This window comes from Palaemon carinicauda, chromosome 8, assembly GCF_036898095.1.
Source record: "Palaemon carinicauda isolate YSFRI2023 chromosome 8, ASM3689809v2, whole genome shotgun sequence".
NCBI lineage: Eukaryota > Metazoa > Arthropoda > Malacostraca > Decapoda > Palaemonidae > Palaemon > Palaemon carinicauda.
Window position 1 is genome coordinate 149263613 of NC_090732.1, and position 12500 is coordinate 149276112.

A 12500-nucleotide genomic window follows, 5' to 3' on the forward strand; every position below is an offset into this window, starting at 1 on the left:
CGCATCAAAGGCGTGACTCGCTCAACCACCAAAGCAGATTATGTTCTCGCAGCGATACCCGAGGACACCTTCCCAGAAATCTCCGCCTGGCTTTGTGAACAAGGAGACACAACAAATGCATAAGACGCCCTCAAAACATACCTTCTGCATCAGCACTCACCGTCGCCAGCCGCCCATACAGCAAAGCTTTTTCAGCTCTTAACAACCGTTGGGGTACCAAAGGGCTTCGCTTGCCCTCAGGGAACTGACCAGTATCGCTCGCCTGAAACCTGCCGCAGATGGCTCTCCTCAGGAGGTGAACCTACTTCGTGCCCTTTGGGTACGCCGTTTACAGAACCTTCTAGCGCTGCTATACCCGATGTCAATAGTTTACCCATAAAAGACTTGTTGACCTAAGTCGACGCCCTTTTGGGCAGCCACTTCACGACCTTCAAGACCTCCATCAAAGCCTCCACTCGTGACGAAGAGGGCACCTATTCAACGTCAACCGAAGGTGACGTGAATGCTGTAGGACATACACGCCTACCCCGTGACGTGCCAGAGCGGCGTTAAAGCCACCTATCACCCACCACTCACTCGCACCACAACCAACGACTTCTACAGCCACTCACTACCGCCCATCGGCCGCAGTTTTGCTACTACCAGTCCAGATTCGGGGCTGCCACAAAGAAATGTGCCAAGGATTGTCCGTGGCCGAAAAAATTGTAAATAGGCCATTGCTAATGGTGGTAGCCTACCATGTTTCTAATCTTTTTTTTTTACATGATGCAGAAGTGGGAGTGCCATTTTCGGTTGACACGAGTGCTTGTCGTTCTCTTTCGCCAAGGGAACTCTTCAGGATACGACGTAGTCTGTCTAAGTCTGACGACGTCCGCCTGGTAGCTGCCAACAGATCTGTCATACCCACCTACAGTTTTGAGAACCTCACATTATAATTTTGGAAATGGTAAATTTAATTGGAAGTTTCTTGTTGCTGACGTCACACTGTCAATCCTCAGTGAGGATATCCTCTCTCATTTCCACGTTCTGGTCAATGTCGTCCACCAACAATTGGTCAACGCAGACTCGTACTTGTCGACACTTCTTCAACCCGCCCCCTCCAACCTCTCTCTCCACATCAGCGCACCCACTGATGCCTACTCCCACCTCCTCACGTCGTACCAGGAAGTTTTCCGTCCAGAACTTCGCCAAACGCCCACAGCTCCTAACAAACACGGTATTTATCACCATATCAAGACGACGGGACAACCCGTGTTTCTTTTGCCAAGAGAACTCTTCAGAACAGGACGCATTCTGTAAGTCTGCCGATGTCCGCCTGGTAGCTGCCAAGGGATCTGCGATGCCCACCTACGGTTACAAGAACCTCACATTATAGTTTCGGAAATGGTATATTTAATTGGAAGTTTCTCGTTGCTGACGTCACATTGCCAATCCTCGGTGTGGATTTTCTCTCTCATTTCCACATTCTGGTCGATGTCGCCCACCGACAATCCTTCAACGCAGACTCCTACTTGTCGACACCTCTTCAACCCGCCCCCTCCAACCTCGTTCTCCACATCAGCACACCTACTGATGCCTACGCCCACCTCCTCAAGTAGTACCCGGAAGTTTTCCGTCCAGAACTTCACCAATGCCCACGGCTCCCGCCAAACACGGTATTTATCACCATATGAAGACAACGGGACAACCAGTCTTCGCAAAATTCAGACATCTGGCACCAGATCGATTGGCAGCCACCCAACAGACATTCGCCGAAATGGAAGAAATGGGCCTTTGCCAAAAGGCCTCCAGCCCATGATCGTCACCCTTACACATTTTCCTGAAGAAAGACGACTCCCTCCGTTCATGTGGGGATTACAGGCGCCTGAACATTTAAACAGAATCGGATCACTACCCCCTCCCAAACATCGCCAACGTGACCTCGTACCTGCACAGAGTGAAGGTTTTCTCCATGCTCGAACTCCTAAGGGGGTATTATCATGTGCCAATGAACCCAGAAGACATCCCTAAGACAGCCATCACCACTTCCTTCAGTACATATACCTTTAATTACTCCTGTTTTGGCCTTCATAATGCAGGGGCCACTTTTCAACGTCTCATGGATGGCATCTTCTGTGTATGTTACATGGACGACATACTTGTGTTCTCTTCCTCAAAAGAGAAACACCTTCGTCACCTGCGCATCGTGCTCGACCGACTGCAACAAAATGGCCTTGTAGTCCGGTATGACAAGTGTACCTTTGCCGCCAACGAAGTGTCGTTCTTAGGGCACTGCATCACTCCTGAAGGAATCTATCCCCTCCTAGAAAAGGTAGCAGCCGTTCAGAACTTCCCCACGCCCTCGACCATCAAAGTACTGGAGGAATTCTTGGGCATGATCAACTACTATTACCGGTTTCTGCTAGCCATTGCCGCCACTCTTGCTCCCCTATAAGTGTCCCTCAAGGTCAAGTCAAAAGACCTGAGGTGGGGTCCCCTTCAAGAAGCAGCCTTCTGCAACTCAAAGAATGCCCTATCCACCGCTGCTGGTCTCACTTTTCCCATCCCACATGCCCCTCTCCTTCTCTCAACTGATGCCAGCGAATTCACCATTGGTACAGTACTCGAACAGGTGGTCAATGGCTCGCCCCGCCCATTGGCCTTCTTCAGTAGAAAACTGTCCAAGGCAGAATCAAGTTATTCTACCTTTGATTGCAAGTTGCTAGGGGTGCACTTGGCTGTCCGATACTTTCGCCATTTCTTAAAAGGAACGTCATTCGTCATTCACACAGACCACATGCCTCTGGTGTACACCTTCACTCGACAGTCTGACGCCTGGTCTGCGCGTCAACGCTGACATCTCTACACCATGACTGAATACAATTGCACCCTTCAACATGTCCCTGGGAAAATAAATCCCGTTGCCGATGCCCTGTCAGGAAACACGTTGGCCACCGTTCAACTGGGATTGGATTAACCCTGGATAGGTACGGTCCTCGGACACCCCTTTAAGGGTATACTCGGACGCGAACGACCCCGACGCCAAAAAAAATTCTTGAAAAATCAGTTTTTGCAGTAACCTCCTTTTTTCTTTTGCCAAAAAAAACTTCAATGAATGCTTAAAACAACTGTAAAGATAAATACTACTCATCTGCAGAAAAACTATTTATTATAAATATTTTAAAAAATTAAGTAGAAAAAAAAAAGACCTGACATAAAAATTCATAAAAAAAAAGTTTATACATATATACACAAATCCTTTTAGGAATTGATTCTTGAATGTTTAGGACACATCTTGATGTATTTTGGATGAAGTCAGACCCATGGAGGTGAAGATCTGAAATGAGAAAAAAAGGGTAACTTTTTTTGGCCAAAAAAAAATTGTCCAAATTTCATGAATTTTTTTGGGTACCCAAATGAAATAGGAAGTGGCTAATTTTTTAGGGAATAAACATATGTTATCCTAAAATAGAAATATGTAAAAAAATCTTCATTATTTTGTAAATTACATTTATATCAGGGGCCATATCTAAAGGTAATTTTTTGAGTACTTGGAAATTTCGTAAAAAAATACATATATTTAATATATAATATGATATTTATGCAGGTAAAAATATACCAAAATATCACAAATTCTATAGGGAACAAGAATATATATAGATAGGGCAGCTTACGCTTCGGATATGTCCACAAAATGGCCGCCAACCACACTGACTCAGACTCCCTAATCTGCCACTTGAAATGTAGGAAGGGTATGTCAATTCCAAGGTGTTATTTACTAATCTAATTATTATTGGATATGCATAAAAATTGTATGGTGGGTTGCTGGATAATTGTCGATTATTTTACGACTATAAAATTAAAATTCAGACCCAAAAAAATTTTTTTGAAGGGAAGTAAAATCGAAAAAAAAATGTAAAACAATATTTTAGCTAAAAAAATTTGATGATATTCAATCAAAAAAAAAAGTAAACAAAATTTTCCGACAAATAAACATCTAGAGGAATCATTACTCTGTGATAGTTCCTTAGTGCGTAGTAATTTTGAAAGAATTGGGAAAAAACGAAAAAATGGCAATCACCGGAAAATCGAACACATACCTATATATACGCCATATCTGGCTAAAAAAAAGATAGGCATGGGTAGCCAGATCATCTAGAAACACTTTCCAACACTATAAAAATATAAGTTTTGCGACACTACTTGCCAATTCCTTACGGTAACATGACTAAGCAAAAAAATGCAAAACAAATAAAAAGGGGCACTCGTGGAAAAATGGCCATTCTAATATACGGCATTTCAGAAAAAAAAAATTTCAGCCACGTGCTAGGCAAACCATCAAGGCATATTTTCCGACAAATAAACATATAAATGAAATATTACTCTGTGATACTGTAGTTCCTTAGTACGTAGTAATTTTGAAAGAAATGGGAAAAAACGAAAAAATGGCAATCACAGGAAAATCGAACACATACTTATATATACGCCATATCTGGCTAAAAAAAAAAAATAGGCATGGGTAGCCAGATTATCTAGAAACACTTTCCAACACTATAAAAATATAAGTTTTGCGACACTACTTGCCAATTCCTTACGGTAACATGACTAAGCAAAAAAAATGCAAAACAAATAAAAAGGGGCACTCGCGGAAAAATGCCCAACATTCTAATATACGGCATCTCAGATAAAAAAAAAGACATGCACGTGTTAGCCCAACCATCAAGGCACACTTTCTAACACATAAACATGAAAAAAAAATCAATAATATACGGCAATTCCTTACTACGTAGTAAATTTTTACAAATATTGAAAAAAAAACAGAAATTGGCAACCGCAGTTAAATACCCAATATACCAATAACTACGTCGTATCTGACAAAAACAAAATCACGCATGGGTAGCCAGATCATCTAGACACACTTTCCAACATTAAAAAAGCAAAGGTTTTACGACACTATTTCGCAATATCTTACGGAAAAATGACTTGGCAAAAAAATTAAAAAAAATTAAAAAGGGACACTCGCGGTAAAATGCCCGACATTCTAATATACGACATCTCAGATAAAAAAAAAGACATGCACGTGTTAGCCCAACCATCAAGGCACACTTTCTAACACATAAACATGAAAAAAAAATGAATAATATACGGCAATTCCTTACTACGTAGTAATTTTTACAAATATTGAAAAAAAAACAGAAATTGGTAACCGCAGTTAAATACCCAATATACCAATAACTACGTCGTATCTGACAAAAACAAAGTCATGCATGGGTAGCCAGATCATCTAGACACACTTTCCAACACTAAACAAGCAAAAGTTTTACGACACTATTTGGCAATATCTTACGGAAAAATGACTTGGCAAAAAAATGAAAAAAAATGAAAAAGGGGCACTCGCGGTAAAATGGTCCTCGTGGTGATGAACGACATTTTAACTAAAAAAAAAACATGCACATGGTAGCCAAACAATCCACCAAGACTTTCCACAACTGATAACCTATACAAGTTGCACCATTCTACGACAATTTCATAATACGTAATAACTTTGATAATTATGCAAACTACCTCAGAAGGGTAAACTCGGACGCGAACGACCCCGACGCGTCTCAGAAATCGGGGAAGGAGTACAGCTACAGCAATGCACATCTGGACACTACTAGAGCGTGTAGGGGAGACACCTCCTGCAGGTCGATCACCCACAAATTCAGTCACAGGGGTGAGTCACGTGAGAAAAACCTGTTTTTTTTTGACGCTCGGGGTCGCAAACGACCCACCGTACCTATCCAGGGTTAAAACGCCTTATCTGAAGCCCAACGACAGGATCCACAGCATCAAGCATGAACGACATCCTGCGCATCCCTCTGTTGGGAAGACATCCCCCTCAACGACACCAACACCAGCACCACCCTCTGTGACATCAGTACAGGTAGACAGTGACCTTGGATTCCTGCACCAATGCGCTGACAGGTGTTTGATTTCATTCACGGCCTTAAACCTCCCTCGTGCCATTCTACTGCACAGCTGCTGAAGACGAAGTTCGTTTGACACGGCATTTTTAAGGATGCTAAGGATTGGGTCCACGCCTGTACTTCTTGTTATGAAGTACATCGACACAGATTCAGGAGTAGTCCCCTTTCCTCAACCTCAGCGTTGTTTTGCCCACATTCCCGTCAACGTTGTAAGACCCCTACCCACATCACAAGGAAATCGTTACCTGTTTACCATCATTGACCACTCCACTCGTTGGCCTGAAGCCATTCCCATGGAAACTGCAACGTCCGCCTCATGTACATCTGCCTTACTCCCAGGATGGATTGCAAAATTTGGTATCCCTGAGCATATTACTTCGGAAAGGGGTACAACTTTCACCTCTCAATTGTGGACATCGTTAGCAAATCTCCTGCACATCTCTCTAGAACAGACAACTGCCTACAACCCCGCTGCCAATGGAATAGTTGAACGTTTTCATCGCATCCTCAAAGCAGCTTTGATGTCCCGCTGCAAGGACTCCAACTGTTTACTCAGCTTCCCTGGGTCCTCCTGGGACTAAGGACTACTCCTAAAGATGCCCTGGACATCAGAGCAGCTACCAAATTTTTTCCTTCCGCAACCTCCTCCGACAATCTCCAGTGCATAAGTCACGTCGTGAGAAAATCTACTCCATGCCGCCAGACTTACAAGCCGCCAGACTTACAAGCCCCCAGCGAAGCATCACATACCGACAGATTTGCACACTACAACGCACATCTTCCTACGCAACGACACTAGTAAGACACCGCTAACGCCCCATTACACGGGCCCTCTACTTTTGATCTGACACAATTCGAATGCATTCCTACTAAACATTCATGGCAAAGACGACTAGGTCTCCATTGATCGTCTAAAACCTGCTTATCTCTTGCCAGATGACCCGCCTACAGTTCACCTCTCTAGATCAGGGCACTCTATTTAACATGTACAGTATGTCATTTTTAGGGGGGCAGCCATGTACCATCCGTGTGTCACACGATCGTACATAGTAATGACATTTCTCTTATATGTATATATCATTCTTTGTATCTTCGCTCTCCCCTCGCACTCACAGCAACTTGCATCAATCTACCTGTCTGCTTTTCTTATTGTTAACTGTTAACAGAACTGGTTTCCGGTTGGACAAGAAATAGCCTGTTGTATTTTGTGACCTTCTTGCCGGGACTTGGTGTGTATATAAACTCGATGTTCCGTAATAAAGTTACTCAGTTTCTTTCAACTCGCCTTTTGAGTCTCAACCTACTCATGGCCTGTCACAGCTATCCCATTGATGGCCGGTTTACCAATGTTTTTTAAATGATGATGTAGAACGCAAAGTAATGAAAAGTAAAACTAAGAATAGATCCCAGTATGTACTGCGAATATATCGACGATGATAATTTTACATTTCCGAGGGAATTCTTGCGTTTATGACAATGCTGGTGAATAGTTAATATTCTGCCATGCAACAGCTTCATAAATTTATGACAAACTTATAAATAGCACAAAACGACAGCGATAGAACCCCTTTAACAATACTGCATTTATATCTGGATATTGTGTATTGAGGTGTTAAATTAGTCATTCACATTACAGCTTCCTGTTGATAATCTACTATAAAATTCTGAAAAGTCTTGACCTAATAACAAAAATAAATGGAACCATAATACCAACGAGCTCATTTGAATAACTCAAGATAAGGAGAAATGGGTGGAAGCGTTGTATTTTCAAAGACGAGTTCTTCCCTACCAATAAGAACATAAAAAGGGGACTGTTTTCTATATTATTTGTGGGGACTGATATATGTACCTTTCCAAAGAAGAAGGGTGTTCAACATAAGTCTGGAATTCTCTTCAAATAATAAATGACCTAATTTGATACTTCTGATTGCATAACCTTTTACGTGAGAACAAAAATGAGAGAGAAAAAGTGTAATTCAAAGACATAATATCTCTAAGGGAAAAAAGCATTTACCTACTTATCAAAACTAAATCTATGAGAAAAAAATATTTATTATGAGAAGACAAATACCATTGATTCTTATGGGAGGAAAGGGTAGGGTTTGATAAAAAGTTTGATATTGGACTCGAACACAAAGCAAAGTGACTTTCTGGAGATGAAAACCGGTGGGACCAATGAATCTATTTCTCACGAGCTATGGAAGTGCACGGAAGAACTAGTATTTCCTGAGGGTTCTGATTCATCCACCTCCTAAGAGAGAAAAATCTTAGTAGACGTAGTGCAGTTAGCCCAAAGGACACTGATTGAAATAAGGACTGGTGTAGAATAAAAAATATATCTGGAAGAGGCGGCTAATAGCCCAAATACCTGTACTTGCATGTAATAGATCAACATGTTTCCAGCATATACAATCTTTTCCATAGGCCCCGAATTGAATATAATTGCGCATTGATTTGTCCAGCCAAAACCCTATTACTCTTCAGAATATCATAAAAATATTTCGATGCCTATTATATGGTAAAATCACAGTCACCTATTGGTACCACCTTCTCATCTTGTAGGCCGTAATTTGAAAACTACATAAGGAAGTTTCGATGAAAGTTTTGTTCTTCACCATTTTTTTTTTTTTTTTTTTTTACCTAGAAACTTCATTGACTTACCCAATTTTAAGTTGTTCTTGGTGATCTCCTGCTGGAATAGACATGGCTTCTTGTAAACATACATGAATTCCATTTTTCGATGGATACTTTATGCCAAGCTTGGTGAAAAGTGGTCCTTTAGTTCTACGGAAGAAATAAAAATGAGAAAACTTTAGAATGAATAAACATTCATAAAAAACAATAAGATTATTGCATATACCCTCTCAACTTTTTCTACTTACTTACGATCTTTTAAATTGATTTATAACTACCAGCCTGTTAATCAGAACTAAGAAACTGATGAAACGAGCACCTATCATGACAGGACTGGAACCAGTTTTTTTTTTCGTATCTTTAACTAGGATTAATGAGCCAGCAGTGTAAATCAATCCAAAAGAGGGGAAGCAGGAAAAGTTGCGAGGTTACTGTAGTTATAGAAGTACATTTACAGTTAGTGTTAAGTAAACTGCAGAGTCCATATACACATACAAAAACGTGAATATCGATGGCAAATAAACTTTGTCCAGAAATGTTCACTTGAGCTCTCAAGTTGGGTGACTGTATTTATGATATCCTCAGAAGACACTGATGTATGCACTTCAACTGATTATTAAAAAGTTTATCTATATAAAGGTAAATCCACATACTCTCCAATTATCACTCATGAGGGGAAAAACTGTGAGGAAAAAATTGGTATTTATGGATACTGGCTTACCTACCTCTCAATAGAGAATGAATTTAAAATGTGTGTGATCATAGAGAAAACCAGTTCACAGACCTCTTAAAAAGATACGTTTCAAGAAGGCTGTCTCACATGCATTAAGTAGGGAAAAAACTAGTAAGAGAAAAGTGTAGTTTTTTTGAAAAGCATTATTTTCCAATCTCCTCTTCCAACGTAGACTGCTTTCCCTTTTATAAATATTTTCTAACTCTATGCAAGTTTGTGATATCAACCAGATGCCATAGTTTTTTTTATGCAAAGTATTCGAATATTTACACTTCATGCGGTCTTCCTGGGTCGAGCGTGATATAGATTGTAAAGATAGAATAAAGATTATTTATATTCTTTACCACTAAAACTATTTTTAACAGGGTTTTGATGTAGAGACCCAAAATCTTCATCCTTGCTTTGTAGTGGAAAATTCAAGACGATTGATAATTGATCGAGAGGGAAAAAATATTTGCCCCACACTCAAGTAACTCTAGAAGTTGTAGTGAGAAATTTACCATTTTAAAATAACCACGAAATCATAAAATAGAAACGTCTGATACTCTAGAAGAAAACTGATTCAACAGTGTCTTCAGAAAGAGTAAAATAATGGTAAAACTGGTAGTCTTTGCAAACGACGATGCTTTGCAAACCTCTTAAAAATAGGAGACCTGGGTTAGAAATTTGAGGTAAATGATTGGAGAAATACATTTAATTCTTAGGGAAAATCTGATAAAATAAAAAGGTGATAAATTCCTCAATATAACTGGTTTGCCTACCTACTCTTCAAGTAAGGAAAATTAAGATCTGCCTTCCCCTATTGCCATGAAAAGGCCGTAGGGAAAATACTTAGCATTTCCTGTAAAGACTCTGATGAGAAAATTTAGTATTTCAGAGAAGAAAGCTTTACTCACAACTTCCTTCAGAAAAAAAAGCACAATCAGGGTGGCAATTTCTATTTTATCTACCTCTTAAATGAGGGAATAAACTGAAGAAGTAATTAATCTATTATGAGTGACCGCTTTGTCTATTTGCATAAGGTATTTAGTAAGACACTCAAACTATCTCTAAACTGAAGGGACACCATATGAAAAACGTATTTTGTAAGAAATAACTTGTTTAACTCTTATGATAAGGAAAATCAGTGAGCTAAATTGGGATTTCTTAAGAACGCCTACTCACTCACTTCTCATGATATGAAAAGCCTTGTTAAAAAGGGTTGGGATTCCGTGAGGAAACCGACGCTATACCACTCAAAAGAGAAACCGTTTAGGAAGATTGCACGGTATTTCTAGAAATGAGTTACCCACCTTCTCTCAAGCGAGAGAAAGCGTTGTGGAAAAGTAAGATATTACTATAAAGACTGGAAGCAATTGCTTCTTAAAAAGAACAACTTAAGGGAAAGAGTATTTTTACTTTAGGATACACATTACCCACCTATGAGTGATGCAAAAACTAGGAAAAATGTGATATTCCCTAAAAGGAATGACTAGCTCACCTTCTCAAAATAGATTAAATAGGAAAAATGCACTGGTATTCACCAAAAAAATAAAAAACCTAGTTCAGATGAATCTCAAGAGAGGGTCGTTTAGAGGCCACGGTATGGTATTTGTTAGCAAATATGAACCTTCCTCATAAAAAAGAAAACAAATCTATTAAGGCCCAAGTTACCATATGTCTGCTTCCCAAGACAGCATATACAGTAGATATAGCTTCCAGGTTTACTTCTGTGTTTTTGATTGATTCTTTTGCTTTTTCATGATGTGAAAATTTGATACATGAGATTTAGACATTTCCTTTGAGAGAAAATTAAAAAGCTCCATGGTGTGTTCTCAAATTTATTGATCTTGCTTCTTTATTTGACTCTCGTTATTGCTTGTCCCTATTTCTGACTAGACTTCCTGCTTGTGTCAAATGCAAAATTGATGTAACACCTACCACCACTTAACTGCTTAAAGCTTCACTGTGTCAGTAAGTTTGAAAATAGGCGGACTAGCCCTTTCACAGGTCAATTTCGTATCCATCATATACGTTAATCAAGTATATGAGTAAGCATCTTTATCCGTCTCCAATAGTGCTTATTCCGTTGCATTAATATTGGCTCGTTGCACAATCTCTGGTGTGATATATCAACTCTTGTGCCATATCATTACTTGCGCACACTGTCACAGGAAGAATTTTATGGCTTATTGTTTGTTCAATCTCTTCTCTGATTTCATTGTCATTATATTTTCTACTGCTGTCAACCTTTTATTGTAACTTGCGAAAACTACTTTCTTCTGAAACTGCTGCAAGATTTGACCTTTTCCAACTCTGTGCAAGTTTGTGATATTATATAGAAACCTGTAACTTTTATATTACAATGCCATTATTTTTTGCCATTTTTTTTCTATCTTAACACTTACATCCAGTGTTCTTGGGTTGATTTTGATGAGCATTGCAATGAATCAATGGACAGTGATTTTCTTTATCACTAGAACCCTTTTTAATATGGTTTTGTCGTAGAGCCCAAAACGACTTCATTCTTGTTTTGTATCGAAAAAAAAGTCAATAGGATTGAAAATTGATCAAGCGGAAAAAATATGTCCTACACTCAAGGAACTCTAGTAGTTGTTAGAAATGAACCCTTTTAAAATAACTATGAAATCACAAAATACAGACAGAAAATGGAATTTCATGAGAATTAACATTAAAACCAGGTCATTTACCTTTTTAGTAAATCAATTATTCAATATTAAAGTTCAATATTAAAATTTATACCCAATAGTGCAAATTCTTAACTAAAAATGCATGCAATGAGATTAATGCGGACAATCAGAAAATACTATGTTAAGTTACTCTACATGCATGAAAGGGTTTTGAACTGGTTAGGTGAATAATAACATACAGAGTTAAAGCTGTAAAGAAGATGAAAAATAGTAAAGCTGCAGGACCGGATAATATACCAGTAGAGGTATGGAAGAGTCTTGGAGAGGAAGGCATAGATATCTTGTGGGACCTGACGCAAAAGATCTTCAATCAGGAAAAGATGCCAGAGGAATGGAGAGGAAGCCTAATCATTCCCATCTATAAGGGGAAGGGAGACATCTAGGAATGTGGCAACTACAGAGACATGAAGTTGATAAGCCTATGAAAATATTGGAGAAGATCCTTGAGAAGAGATGAAACAACAATTGGTGTGGAACAATTCGGATTCATACCTG

At 39.4% G+C, this 12500-nt stretch overlaps 1 long non-coding RNA gene across 1 annotated transcript in view; it reads right to left on the bottom strand.

Moving 5' to 3' along the window:
* LOC137645028 (uncharacterized) overlaps nucleotides 1-12500 on the bottom strand; it is a 198494-nt gene that overhangs the window by 152313 nt on the left and 33681 nt on the right. Inside the window, exon 2 of the long non-coding RNA XR_011045255.1 lies at nucleotides 8610-8732. This is a non-coding gene — a long non-coding RNA (uncharacterized lncRNA). The remainder of the gene's footprint in view (nucleotides 1-8609; nucleotides 8733-12500) is intronic.